The 14,871-nt window shown below is 55.0% G+C and overlaps 1 protein-coding gene across 3 annotated transcripts in view; it reads left to right on the top strand.

The window, feature by feature from the left end:
• Positions 1-532: 532 nt before the first annotated feature.
• The window catches only part of ZBTB46 (zinc finger and BTB domain containing 46), a 93,017-nt gene continuing 78,678 nt past the window's right edge, over positions 533-14,871 (top strand). Inside the window, exon 1 of one of the 3 annotated variants that reach the window (XM_010365242.2) lies at positions 533-652. The gene's annotated coding sequence lies outside the window, so the exon portion shown is untranslated. Of the gene's footprint in view, positions 653-1,360; positions 1,544-1,856; positions 1,942-14,871 lie in introns of those variants that run through there. The other 2 variants (XM_030914476.1, XM_030914478.1) reach the window with 2 other exon arrangements.

Genomic DNA, 14,871 nt, shown 5'->3' on the forward strand with positions numbered 1-14,871 from the left:
AGGAGCCCGCGACGGCAGTTAAGGGAGTGTCCCAGGCGTTGGTCCCGGCAGCCAGACCTCGCTCGCCTTTGCTCACTCATGGAGAGCCCTCAGCCGCCTCCCACCGCCGCTCCTGAATGCGCCTCACACATCCTGATTTGAAAGCATCCATAGGGCCGCCGCCTCCCACCTCCCGAGGAATCCGCCGCGCTGGGCCCGCAGGGAGGCAGGCTGGACGGCCCGGGCGCCTCCCCATTGGTTGGCCCGGTCGGGCTCGACTCCCTCGCGCGGCTGCCGGCCACAGGCTCACCTCCCTTCCCGCCGCCGCGCCCGGGGAGAGGAAGCGAGGTGGCCTTTACCCCCACGCAGGACGGCCAGGAATGCGGGGCCGCGCTTCCCACTCCACCCGCCCGAGGGCTGAGGACGCGGAGGCGAGAAGCGACGCACAGGGTCCGGGCGCCCAGTGGTGGAGACGCGTCCCGGGCCGCTCGGCTCGGGGCTGCACACGGGGCTGGGGCGAGGCCCGAGCCGCTGGTTCCCTTCCCCTCCCGGAGCCCTTCGTCCCCGTGGGGCAGACGACACGACGGGAGGGACCCACGCGCGGCCGCCGGTGCCCCTAGTCAGCCAAAAGCGAGCCCCACTGGCGGGCACCCCCACGAGGCCCGTGCCCGAGGTGCGCTGATCTCCCGGTGCGCCGAGGCCCCCGAGGGTGGGCGCGCGCGGTGCCCAGGCCCTTCCGGACCCCGCGCCCCGGGCGGCCTTCCTTGGGGGCGCCTTTTCCGCACCGCAAGCGGCCCGCGGAGAGGCCCGGCCGGGCTGGGGGAGTCGCCAAGTTTGCGAGACGCGCGCAGCGCAAAGGCGCGTCGGGCGCGGGGACGGCCCGTGACCCGGGCACCCGCGCGCCCCCGAGAAACCTGCGCGTGGGCAGGGCCCGGTGCGCAGCCCGGGAAGGGATTGGGTGCCCTCGCCGGGGTCGCCGCTCCCGTGGGGCGGTTTCCAGGCTGCTCCGCGCCCGCGGGGCAAGGGCGCAGCCGGGACCAGGGGGACCCCCGCGCCGCGCCGCCCCAGTCCCCCGCCAGCCCAGGGGAGGGGGCTTCCCACAATGCCCAGCGAGCTCCAGCCCGCACTTCCGCTGTCCGGCCGCCCGCGGGGGGGAGAACGGACCCCCGGCGCGGCCCCCTGCGACCCCGCGGCGCGGCGCCCGGGGCCGAGCGAGGGGCGGGGCCGGCGGCCGGGCCGGCGTGGGCGGGGCCCGGGGCGGTGGCCGCGGCCGGGGCGCGGCGCGGGCCAATCAGCGGCGGCCGGGCGCGCGCCGGGGGGCGGGGTCAGGGTCCGCGGGCGGGGCGCGCGCGCGCGCGGGCGGCGGGGGCCGCGGGGTTGGAGCGGGCGCGGGGGCGCGCGCCGGCCTGACGGACCGACGGACGGACTGACTGACCGAGCAGCCCCGGCGAGCGCGCAGCTCGGACCCGCCCGGACGCAGCGCCCGCCCGGCGGCGGCGGCGATCACCGGCGCCGGCCCGGCGGCCGCGGCGCCCGCCCTCGCCCGCGCCCCATGGGGTCACAGGTAAGCGGCGCCGGCTCATTGTCCGCGCGGCCGGGCGGGCGCATCGCGGCGGGGGCCGGACCGGGAGCCGGGAGCAGGGAGCCGGGGCTGCTGCGAGCCCGGGCGCGCCCCCGCCGCCGGCCGCCCCGCCACGCCCCGCCCCGCGGGGGCGCCCTCCCGGGGCCATCGGCTCGCCTGGCTGCGGCGCGGGCTTCGGGGGCGGCGGCGGAGACCCCGGCCCGGTCCCCGCGGGTGCCCCCCAGACTGGCGGCGCGGGGCGGGGCGCGCGTGGGCGGCGCGGGTTCTTCGCAGGGCTGCGCGCGGAGGCGGCGGGGCTGCCCCGGCGCCTCGGCCCCCGGCACCTCCCGCTGCCGCCGCGCTCCCTCCCCGGCACCTCCGAGAGGGGAATTTTCCAGCTGGTAATTTCTGCTGCGTCAACGCCTGGCCCCGAGGCAGCCCGGGGGCGTCCTGGCGCCCCCCGCCCGCGCCCCCAGCCGGCGCAGCCCAGCCGCACCCGGAGCCGCCCGCGCCGAGTTTGCCAAGAGTCGGAACTGCGGGAGGTGGGCGCGGGCGGGTCCCGGCGTCCTGGGGCCAGGGGTCATTGTCTCCCCGGACGCCGGGCGCTGGCCTGGTCTCCATGTTAATCGCCGGCCGAACCGGGGCGCAGGGGCCTCGGGGCGGGGCGGCGAGGGGCGCGGAGGGCGCGGGGCGCGCGGGGCGGACGGGGCGCGCGGAGGGAGCGGGGTCCGCAGCGAGCCGCGTCTTTGTTTCTCTGTAAATAGACATGTCAGTTTCGCGGGGGAGCGCGAGCCGGTGTCTGACAACTCAATCGCGAAGGCAAACGGGGAATTCTCTGCGCCAGAGGGAGGGCTCCGGCTAGTTGGGGTTCCCCTGGCCCCGCTGACAGATTCACTGTTCGTAGGTTTAACGAAGCACACACAATAGGGCTGGACCGAGGAGCCAGGGTACAGACCAGATGGGGCGAAGAACAGATATTTTCTGACAGCGAAGAAATATAAACAAAAGAAAGTTTGACTGAGATTCGCAGCGAATTTCCTCTCGCTTTCCGTGCTGCAATCTCAGCGATGCATTTGGAGTGGATTACGGTGGCAAGACTGTGATCAGCATTGTTTAAAGAAATGCTAATTAGAAACGTGTTTAGCGCACGGCCTGGGCGCAGACACCTACCTGTGCGCCGCGAACTCACGGGCATTTTAATTGTATCGATTGTAGAATCTTTCTTATTGGCTCTATTATCAGAGCTAACTTCCCGTTTGGGTAACAGACTGGATACATCTCTGCTGCTGGCACTCACGCTGCCTCTGCAAGGCACTGTTTCACTCTACGAGAGTGGAAAATAGTTTGTTCATCAAAAGGAAATGTATAGAAGGGTTTTTTCACATGAATAATGAAGCAAGCAACAGTATTTATCAGAGTAGAACCTTTCTGCTCGGTGCGTTTTACGTGTTTCCAACTGACACCTTTGGGCACCTCAGCCTCGTTCCTACTACAGAAAGGACTGAGGAGTGGGGGGAGTACTTGGGCACAAGTTATTGCAAATTCAGATGGGAACTTACACACTGTGCCCCCCAAAAAGCTAGACTGGGGAGTTACTGTCGGATTTCTCCTTGGCGGGGGTGCGGGGGGGTGGGGGTGGAATGCACTCACTTTGCGGTGTTCAGAAATCCAAAATTCCACTTTGCCTTCAGGCCAGCCTGGGGACAAGCATTTAATTAAGCCTCTCACTGACAGCATTATCGTGAACGTGAGAGTTTCTTTTTGCTTAGATGAGGCGATTTCTATTCGGGTTTAGCTGTTTTGTGTGAAGATGCGTCGTTCTGTGCTCAGACCTGAGTTCCACTCCTGTTTCCGATGTTCGGGTTGGGTGGACTGTTACCTAAGGGCCCCCAGGTCAGTTCCACCAGGGCCAGGCTGACCCAGTGCCCTGCGCTCTCCGTCCCTCCCCATCCCCTGGTGGTCACAGAGGTCAGGAGGTAAACACTGAACGGTGAAACTGCTCCAAAGATTTAGAGAAAATGCCGTGGAGGGTTACATAGTTATTGTCAGACGTATTTACAAACACTGAATTAAATTTTAGCAGAGTGAACTTTCCAACACTGCCCTGACGTGGGGTTTTTAAATTAAGGGAAATTGGGCCACTCTGTCCCTGTGGCCTGTGTTTCTGGGACAGCGGTGCAGCTCCAGTGCTGTGTTCTCCATCAGAGGTCTTAGCCTGGCCTCTCAGAGCCCAGGAGACCCACTTTGTGCACGGTGCCTAGACGCATCACAGCCTGAGAACCGGAACTAGTTCCTCCCATTGCCGTGACTGGTGCCCAGGTGCCCGCTCCAGTGCTGAGTTAAAGTGAGAGGAAAGGTCTGGAAGCCATTGCCCCTTCCCATCCCCACACCCCGTGTTGCGGCGTCTGCCATGGTACGTTCCCTCTCCTGGGGACTTCAAGTTCTTGCCCAAGTATCATTCTTGTAAAAATTCAGGCTGCTGCTTCTCCCTGGACTTTGCGTATTTTACCTGGAAGTCTCATGAGTGACCTTGAGTGATGGCTGATACTTACCTCCACTGGCTTTTCTAGCAGATTAAAAAAAGAAAAAATTATCCTTTGAATCTGTCCCCTCCCCTGGGGGAAAAATTCATCTTGTTGCTGCTAAGTTTGCTTGAATGGCCTGACTCCTAAGAATAAATGTTTGATTAAAAATCTCTATTAAGGCCACAGACTTATTCAGGGCTTTGAGATGCGGCTGCCTTATCCTGACTATGGTCCTCCTGCCCTCTGCCATGGCTCCGGCATGGCTGTGAATTTTTGCAGTGCTGGGGTCTTAGGCCATGGGGTCCATGGGAGGGATTTTCCTGCTTTTCTGCTGTCATCACTTAAACACTTCGAGTGCCTCACATAGACCCAGGCTTGGTGTTCTGGTTTGTGGTGATGACAAAGGGCTCCAATGGTGTTGTGTATAGATGGAAAAGAGAAAGGATGTTTCTTAACTAAAAGTGGTTCTGAGGCTGGACGTGGTGGCTCACGCCTGTAATCCCAGTGCTTTGGGAGGCTGAGGCGGGAGGGTCGCTTGAGGCCAGGAGTTTGAGGCTGTAATGAACTATGATTGTGCTACTGGACTTCAGCCTGGGCAACAGAGCAAGACCTTGTCTCTAAAACAATAAAATTAAGTAATAAAAGAACAAATAAAACATTGTCCTGTTAAAACATAAAAACAAGTGAAACCAGTGAAATTTGACCTAAGTATGATTTATGCAAAGTTTTTTGTTGAACAGTTGAATACTTTTGTTGCATAGTTGAGTATCAGCAGTGTCATTTTACTCTAATTTACAATTTGAAATTATTAAATGCTTCTAAACATCTGGATTAAAAATTTGCTACCATAGGCCGGGCGTGGTGGCTCATGCCTGTAATCCCAGCACTTTGGGAGGCCGAGGCGGGCGGATCATGAGGTCTGGAGATAGAGACCATCCTGGCTAACATGATGAAACCCCGTCTCTACTAAAAAAGTACAAAAATTAGCTGGGCGTGGTGGTGGGTGCCTGTAGTCCCAGCTACTTGGGAGGCTGAGGCAGGAGAATGGTGCGAACCCAGGAGGTGGAGCTTGCAGTGAGCTGAGATCGCACCACTATACTCCAGCCTGGGCGACAGAGCAAGACTCCGTCTAAAAAAAAAAAAAAATTTGTTACCATAGGTATTTTAGAATAGAAAGCTGAGAAACATTAGTGTATTTTTCTTTTTCTTTTTTTTTTTTTTGAGACGGAGTCTCGCTCTGTTGTCCCAGCTGGAGTGCAGTGGCGTGATCTCGGCTCACTGCAAGCTCCGCCTCCCGGGTTCACCCCATTCTCCTGCCTCAGCCTCCTGAGTAGCTGGGACTACAGGCGCCCGCCACCACACCCGGCTAATTTTTTGTATTTTTAGTAGAGACAGGGTTTCACTGTGTTCTCGATCTCCTGACCTTGTGATCCGCCTGCCTCGGCCTCCCAAAGTGCTGGGATTACAGGCGTGAGCCACCGCGCCCGCCTTTTTTTTTGTTTGAGACAGAGTCTTGCTCTGTCACCCTGGCTGGAGTGCAGTGGCCGGATCTCAGCTCACTGCAAGCTCCGCCCCCTGGGTTTACGCCATTCTCCTGCCTCAGCCTCCTGAGTCGCTGGGACTACAGGCGCCCGCCACTTCACCCGGCTAGTTTTTTGTATTTTTTTTTTTTTTTTTTTTTTTGAGATGGAGTCTGGCTCTATTGCTCAGGCTGGACTGCAGTGGCCGGATCTCAGCTCACTGCAAGTTCCGCCTCCTGGGTTTATGTCATTTTCCTGCCTCAGCCTCCCGAGTAGCTGGGACTACAGGCGCCTGCGACCTCGCCCGGCTAGTTTTTTGTACTTTTTAGTAGAGACGGGGTTTCACCGTGTTAGCCAGGATGGTCTCGATCTCCTGACCTTGTGATCCACCCGTCTCGGCCTCCCAAAGTGCTGGGATTACAGGCTTGAGCCACCGCGCCCGGCCAGTTTTTTGTATTTTTTTAGTAGAGACTGGGTTTCACCGTGTTAGCCAGGATGGTCTCGATCTCCTGACCTCGTGATCCGCCCGTCTTGGCCTCCCAAAGTGCTGGGATTACAGGCTTGAGCCACCGCGCCCAGCCATTAGTGTATTTTTCAAAAGCATTTGCAGATCTTTTGTGTTTTGACAGATGTGCTTTTGAGTCTTACTGGAGACACGTGGGGTTTCATTTTCATGACAGAAAATGTGTTTTGGTGTTACTGAGCGCCTGCCATGGACCAGACTTTGGGCCAGGTTGGTGACAAAGTTTCCCCAGAGGTGGGTTGAGGGCACACAGAAACCACTGATGTGGCCCAGTGTGGTGGCAGAGGCTGGTGACAAACGGCCCAAGGCTGGGAGGAGGGTGCCTAGACTGCTGTGGGGAGTGGCACCGGAGCCCAAAGGTGACTCCAGGGACGGGGGTCCACTTGGAGATCCGCCCCCACGGTTCCAGAGCTGGCAGCCGTCCAGTCCTGGTGGAGCGAGTCATATTCCAAGCCCTGCTTCTCGGAGAGCGGATTGCTGGCCAGAGGGCAGGGCCACTGTAGGAGGCAGCTTTTGGGAGCTGGTCAGCTGTGGGGGTAGGCATGAGGAGCGGTTGAATTTCACGTTGTACCTTCTGAAGACTTGGTTCAGCACACACAATGCCTTCCCAAGGACACTCGCTGTGGTTTTGGAAAAGTCACTCATGAAGCATTTTTTTTTTCTTTTTTTGAGATGGAGTCTCGCTGTGTTGCCCGGGCTGGAGTGCAGTGGTGCGATCTCGGCTCACTGCAAGCTCTGCCTCCCGGGTTCACGCCATTCTCCTGCCTCAGCCTCCTGAGTAGCTGGGACTACAGCCGCCTGCCACCACGCCCGGCTAACTTTTTGTATTTTTTTTTAGTAGAGATGGGGTTTCACCGTGTTAGCCAGGATGGTCTCTATCTCCTGACCTTGTGATCTGCCTGCCTCGGCCTCCCAACGTGCTGAGATTACAGGCGTGAGCCACCGCGCCCGGCCGAAGCATTTCTTCTCTGGCCCTGTCATTGCCGGCCCAGGTGTCGCCTTCGGGCTCCTCTTGTTTTCTCTTTGAGCATCTCTGATTTACTAGTGCCTCAGTCCTTCTCAGTTTCCCCCAAAATGGAAAAGAGCCACATACGTGTGTGAACAATCAGTTTCGAAAAATGTCTTCATTTTTCTGAAAGTCAGGCAGCATTGCTACTTGCACGGGACACACAGATACTTTTTTGTTTGTAAAACATTTTCATTTACAAAAATGCATCACATCGTCTCTTCCTTCCAAACGCTCTGAAGAAAATGAAGAAAATGAAGCCTCTTGCACAGAAAGTCTTCCCATACTCTGGCATGTTGCTGCACACGAGGCCTGCGTAGGTGCTTCTCTGTGGAGATGTGGAGAAGGGCACCATTGTGCCTTGGGCTACGTGCAGAGGGTTTAGGAACTCCAGGTGTTGACAGCTGCCTTTGGGAGAGGTGGACACACCTCGCCCACGTGGCCCACGTTACTCTGGGCAAGTCTTCTTAGTGTGGGTCACCTGCCGGACGGACGGAGGCTTTGCATATCTGCTGGGGCATGGGGAGCAAAACTATGGCTCTGAATTGGGCAGAAGAAGGAGAAGTCGTCCCAGGCTAAGCGTTACCTGTCTGCAGTGTTGATTCACCACTTCCCTAACTGACTTCCCTGAGAGAATCCCACAAAAAGTCACAGAGATTCATTAGGGGCTTCTGAGTTATGAAGAAACTCGAAGGCCTGGTTGTTGATTTCTGGGTTGTAGAGGGGCACATCCAGACACACAGGCTTTCTAGAAACATACTCATAATCCACTCAGTGGCCATAGCCAGCCGCTTGGCAGAGGCTGAGAAGTGGAGCAAGGCCGTTCTGGTTGGAGGAACAGCGAGTGCAGGGACAGAACCAGAAAACAGTTGTTGACACAAAGTGCCCAGGGCTGTTTGTGCAGAGTGGGGACAACTGGCCCTGGGAAGGGGGGCAGGGAGGCGTTCGATGGTAGTGAGATGGTGGGTGGGAGGGAGGGGTTTTTTTTTTTTTATGAGATGGAGTCTTGTTCTGTCCCCCAGGCTGGAGTGCAGTGATGAGATCTCGGCTCACTGCAACCTCCGCCTCCCGGGTTCGAGAGAATCTCCTGCCTCAGCCTCCTTAGAAGCTGGGATTATGGGCACCTGCCACCATGCCTGGCTAATTTTTGTATTTTTAGTAGAGACGGGTTTTATCATGTTGGCCAGGCTGGTCTTGCCTGACCTCAAGTGATCCCCTGTCTCGGCCTCCCACAGTGCCGGGATTATAGGCGTGAGCCACCGCACCCAGCCAGGAGGGTGAGATGGGGGTGCAGTGATGGGAAGATGGGGGAGAGAGGGTTAGATGATAGTGAGATGGGGGTGCAGCGATTGAAACATCACCTCTTGGAGCACCCAGAAGAACAGGGTGGGGGAAGGTGGTAAGTGTTCCTTGGCCACGTGAAATTTTGGGTGGGATTAGAACCACTGAGTTGTCCCGCAGACCCTGAGCTTTCAGGGAAAAGGGCATGCATGATTCAGGGCCTGTGTGGCAACCACCAAGTGAGTTTATCTGACACTTGCTAAATGAGCTTTAAAGACAACATGGTCTGTAGTCTTTCTTGTCTCGGTGTGGCCCTAGTTGAAAAAAGTGGGTGTTCTCTTTTCATCCCATTTAAATTATTGAATCTGGTGAATGGCAATATCCTTTTATTTGGCAAGTTCAAAGCCAGCTTAGGCATTTTTGAAAGAAATAAGAGCTTATTCGGCTCCGTTAGGGGCGGAGAACACATTGGCTGAAGAAGTCTCTTGTTTGTCCAGGGCCAGCCCCGTCTCTTCCTCCTCCGATTTCAGGGCGGAATCTGCAGACCCACAATACTCGGGGTCTCCCATGGTTCACGGAGACCGGCCTGGTTCAGTTGCAGATCAGAGGCACTCAACCTCTAAGGTGGTCCTGATGCTTAGGTGGGACATGTCTGCTTGTTACCCATTCAAGGAAACAGAGCACTTTGGCTTGTGACCCTGCCCTGAGCCTCTGGTCTCTAAAGAAGCCTTGAGTTGGCCTGGTGCAGTGGCTAAGCCTGTGATCCCAACACCACGGTGACTCAACCTGTCATCCCAGCATTGCAGTGGCTCAGCCTGTCATCCCAGCACCATGATGGCTCACGCCTGTCATCCCAACACTGTGGTGGCTCATGCCTGTCATCCCAGCACTCAGGGAGGCTGAGGCGGGAGGATCACGAGGTCAAGAGTTTGAGACCATCCTGGCTAGTACAGCGAAACCCCGTCTCTACTAAAAATACAAAAAGTTAGCCGGGCATGGTGGTGGGTGCCTATAGTCCCAGCTACTCGGGAGGCTGAGGCAGGAGAATGGCGTGAATCTGGGAGGCGGAGCTTGCAGTGAGCCGAGATCGTGCCATTGCACTCCAGCCTGGGCGACAGAGCAAGACTCTGTCTTAAAAAAAAAAAAAAAAAAAAAAAAAAAAAGGCTGGGCGCAGTGGCTCAAGCCTATAATCCCAGCACTTTGGGAGGCCGAGGCGGGTGGATCACGAGGTCAGGAGATCGAGACCATCCTGGCTAACATGGTGAAGCCCTATCTCTAAATACAAAAAACTAGCCGGGCGTGGTGGTGGGCGCCTGTAGTCCCAGCTACCCTGGAGGCTGAGGCGGGAGAATGGCGTGAACCTGGGAGGCGGAGCTTGCAATGAGCCGAGATAGCACCACTGCCCTCCAGCCTGGGCAACACAGCGAGACTCTCTCTCTCAAAAAAAAAAAAAAAAGTCTTGAGTCGCCTACAGCCTCCTCTCCGCACTCAAAATCTCCACTTCTCAAGTGTAATCTGGTCATTTACGTTAGTCCTGTGGGGAGCCCATTCCACGGTTTACATCTCCTTTTACAAACAGAAAACGGAGCAGTCCCAAAGCACACACACACACGGACACACGCGGTTCCTAGAGGACAATGGTCAGGATAGGAACCAGGACGGAGGAAAAGGAACTGGAAGACAGCACAATGAGAAAACTTGTTCTGGGAAGTGTGTGGTCAGGGATGCAGTGTGATGTGACAGTGGATATTGTCTTTTTTTCTGGTCTGAATTTAATTTTTTTTTTTTTGAGAAGGGGTCTCACTCTGTTACCCAGGCTGGAGTGCAGTGGCACAATCATGGCTCACTGTAGCCTTGACCTGGGCTCAAGCGATCCTGCCACCTCTGCCTCCTGAGTACCTGGGACTACAAGCACGCACCACCACACCTGGCTAATATTTTTATTTTATTTTTGTTTTAGTTTTTTTTTTTTTTTTTTTTTTGAGACAGGGTCTCACTCTTGTCGCTCAGGCTGGAGTGCAGTGGCGTGATCTCGGCTCACTGCAACCTCTGCTTCCTGGGCTCAACTGATTCTTGTGCCTCAGCCTCCTTAGCTAGGATTATAGGTGTGTGCCACCACACTCTGCTAATTTTTGTATTTATTTTTAGTAGAGACCAGGTTTTGCCATGTTGCCCACTCTGGTCTTGAACTCCTAAGCGCAAGTGCACCCCCATCTGCTCACCTCGAATCCCCAAAGTACCGGGATGACAGGCGTGAGCCACTGTGCCTGGCCTTTTGTTCCCATTTTTATTTTTATTTCACTTACTTGTTTTTTGAGATGGAGTCTCACTCTGTCGCTCAGGCTGGAGTGCAGTGGTGCAGTCTCGACTCACTGCAACCTTCTCCTCTCGGGTTCAAGTGATTCTCTTGCTGCCTCAGCCCCCCGAGTAACTGGGATCACAAGTGCATGCCACTACGCCCAGCTGATTTTTTTTTTTTTAAGTTTTAGTAGAGACGGGGTTTGTCCATGTTGCCCACGCTGGTCTTCAATAGTAGAGATGGGTTTGTCCATGTTGCCCAGGCTGGTCTTTAACTCCTGAGCTTAAGTGGTCCACCTGCCTCGGCCCAAAGTGCTGGGGTGACAGGCGTGAGCCACTGCGCCCAACCTTTTGTTTCCATTTTTTTTTTTTTTTTTTTGAGACGGAGTCTTGCTCTGCCGCCCAGGCTGGAGTGCAGTGGCCGGATCTCAGCTCACTGCAAGCTCCGCCTCCCGGGTCCACGCCATTCTCCTGCCTCAGCCTCCCGAGTAGCCAGGACTACAGGCGCCTGCCTCGTCGCCCGGCTAGTTTTTTGTATTTTTAGTAGAGACGGGGTTTCACCGGGTTAGCCAGGATGGTCTCGATCTCCTGACCTCGTGATCCACCCGTCTCGGCCTCCCAAAGTGCTGGGATTACAGGCTTGAGCCACTGCGCCCGGCCATTGTTTCCATTTTTAAAACATATTTTGTACAGACAGGGTCTCACTGTGTTGCCCAGGCTGGTCTCAAACTCCTGGGCTCAAGCATTCATCGTGCTTCACCCTCCCAAAGTGCTGGGATGATAGGGGTGAGCCATAGCGCGCCTGGCCCATGGTCTGGAATTCCGAGACTCACCGTAGACTCCACTCTTGTGTTTTTGTGCTCGCCGCGTTGACCGTGTCCTGCGCTCGCCGTGTGGTCGGTGCTGTTCCTGTTTCTCCTAACAGCAGCCGTTCACTGATGGTGCATCTTCCTGTGGACATGTCTTCAAACCCAAGCGTGGGAGGGTGAGGAAGCTGTCAGTCTGGTGTAGGACTGAGCCCAGCCTTGGTCAGTCACGGAACCCATTGTACTGAAATGGAACAGGCCTCCTGCGCTCCTCTGTCAGGGCCTAGAGCCCCTCAGTCCCAGGGCTGGGTTTTGCATGCGTGTACACGTGCCAGCTCTAGAGAGAGCACCCCACGCGTTTCTCACGGGGGGCCCGTGTCATATACAAAAGTGCCCATCTCCCCCATGGGTGTGCTGCTGGGTGAATTCAGGGCGCTGGAACTCAGGAAGGCTGGACATGTGCCCCGTCGTTTATTCCCGCTTCTCCCAGCCACCTCCAGTCCTCTGACGCTGTGAGTGCAGCTTTGCTGGCTGGTGTTGCAAGTGTGTTTCGGATTTTCTGCCTGTTTCGGGAGTGTATCGGTTCCGCTTGATCAGGGCTGTGTTCATGTTTCTAAAACGTTAACGGTAAGAACTCACTATTGAGTAAAAGCACAGATGGTAATTTTTCCTGCAAAAAGCTTCTTAGATAGAGGAAGTTAAAGGTGTAAGTTCTCGCAGTGTGCTGAGTGACGGGCTGGGTTTTCCTGGTGAGTAAGTGCTTGGGGCAGGCTGCGGGACAGCCTTGTGCTCTGAGAACTGTTAGTGATATCACAAAGGTTTTTATTTCTGAAGGGAAACTAAGGGAGTCAGGATATTTAAAACTGTCTCGGTGCTTCCTAAACAGTGGCTGTTGTTTTTGTCCAAAGTGAATGAAACATTTCAGGTTAATGTCACTCTGTACTTTAAGTATTTCTGTTTAGCATCACATTATTAAAAGCGAGCCAGGCCCAGGCATGGTGGCTCACGCCTGCAATCCCAGCACTTTGGGAGGCCGAGGCGGGTGGATCACCTGAGGTCAGGAGTTCGAGACTAGCCTGGCTGACATGGTGAAACCCCATTTCTACTAAAAATACAAAAAACCCCCAAAAAATCAGCTGGGTGTGGTGGCACACACCTGTAATCCCAGCTACTCGGGAGGCCGAGTTAGGAGAATCACTTGAACTTGGGAGGCGGAGGTTGCAGTGAGCCGAGATCATACCATTGCACTCCAGCCTGGGCAACAAGAGGGAAACTCCGTCTCAGGGAAAAAAAAAAAAAAAAAAAAAAAAAAAAAAAAAAGCAGGTGGATCGTTTGAGCCCAGGAGTTTAAGGCCATCCTGGGCAACACAGCAAGACCTTCTCTAAAATGAAAAATATTAATAGTAATATAATGGCCAGGCACAGTGACTCAGGCCTGTAATCCCAGCACTTTGGGAGGCCGAGGTGGGTGGATCACCTGAGGTCAGGAGTTTGAGACCAGCTTGGCCAACATAGTGAAGCTCCATCCCTACTTAAATAATAATAATAATAATAATAATAATAATAATAATAATAAAAGGCCAGGCACAGTGGCTCATGCCTGTAATACTTAGGGAGGCTGAGGTGGATCACGAGGTCAAGAGATTGAGATCATCCTGGCCAACATGGTGAAACCCCATCTCTACGAAAAATACAAAAATTAGCTGGGCGTGGTGGCGCGTGCCTGTAATCACAGCTATTTGGCAGGCTGAGGCAGGAGAGTATCTTGAACCCGGGAGGCGGAGGCTGCAGTAAGCCAAGATCGCGCCATTGCACTCCAGCCTGGGGGACAAGAGCAAAACTCCATCTAAAAAAAAAAAAAAATTAGCCATGCATGGTGGCAGACACCTGTAGACCCAGCTATTTGGGAGGCTCGGGCAGGAGAATCGCTTGAACCCGGGAAGCAGAGGTTGCAGTGAGCCGAGATTGTGCCATGGCACTCCAGCCTGGGCAACGTGTGAGGCTCCATCTAAAAAAATAATAAATAGGCTGGGCGCAGTGGCTCACGCCTGTAATCCCAGCACTTTGGGAGGCCCAGGTGGGCAGATCACCTGAGGTCGGGAGTTCGAGTCAGCCTGACCAATATGGCAAACCCTGTCTCTACCAAAAATACAAAATTAGCCGGGCGTGGTGGCGCATGCCTGTAATCCATCTACTAGGGAAGCTGAGGCAGGAGAATCGCTTGAACCCGGAAGGCAGAGATTGTGTGAGCCGAGATTGCACCACTGCACTCCAGCTTGGGCAACAAGAGTGAAACTCTGTCTCGAATAATAATAATAATAATATACTTCTTAAAAAGCGTGCCTGTTTACATTGGCCGGGCGCGGTGTCTCACGCCTGTAATCCTAGCACTTTGGTAGGCTGAGGCGGGCAGATCACAAGGTCAGGAGATTTAGACTATCCTGGCTAACACAGTGAAACTCTGTCTGTACTAAAAATACAAAAAAATCAAAATTAGCTGGGTGTGGTGGTGGGTGTCTGTAGTCCCAGCTACTCAGGAGGCTGAGGTGGGAGAATGGTGTGAACCCGGCAGGCAGATCTTGCAGTGAGCCAAGATTGCACCACTGCACTCCAGCTCTGGGCACTCTGTCTCAAAAAAAAAAAAAAAAAAAAAAAGAAAAGAAAAAAAGGCCGGGCGCAGTTTCTCATGCCCGTGATCCCAGCACTTTGGGAGGCCGAGACAGGCGGATCACGAGGTCGGGAGATCGAGACCATCCTGGCTAACATGGTGAAACCCTGTCTCTACTAGAAATACAAAAAATTAGCCAGGCGTGATGGTGGGTGCCTGTAGTCCCAGCTACTCGGGAGGCTGAGGCAGGAGAATGGCGTGAACCCAGGAGGCAGAGCTTGCAGTGAGCCGAGATCGCGCCACTGCACTCCAGCCTGGGCGACAGAGCGAGACTCCGTCTCAAAGGAAAAAAAAAGTGTGCCTATTTACTATTTTTATGACTTTTGCTTTCTTTTCTTGGTTATACGTTATACATTGGTAACATCATACATTGGGAGTTTGCATGTTTTTGCTTGAGGAAATGGTTATGTTTTGTTACCTACGGTGATATATGGAAACACATCTATAGTATTTTATTGCTTTTATTTTAGTTTGTATGTAGACTTGTTCTTTAACTTCAGAGTGTTTTGAAGAACTTTTCGGAAATCATTAGCAGACACCCTCTGCTGGATGGTGAAATGTGTGTCCCAAGACTGATAAAGTGGCTGTCAGTGCTCCGAGCGTCCCAGTTGCTTTTCTTACTTGTCAGCTGAGTGAGGCAGGGAGTAACTGAGGTGGCACTCACTCTGATACCCCATTTAGTTAAAGCCATTTTCATGGCTGC

The sequence above is a fragment of the Rhinopithecus roxellana genome, chromosome 13 (assembly GCF_007565055.1).
Source record: "Rhinopithecus roxellana isolate Shanxi Qingling chromosome 13, ASM756505v1, whole genome shotgun sequence".
NCBI classification, from domain to species: domain Eukaryota; kingdom Metazoa; phylum Chordata; class Mammalia; order Primates; family Cercopithecidae; genus Rhinopithecus; species Rhinopithecus roxellana.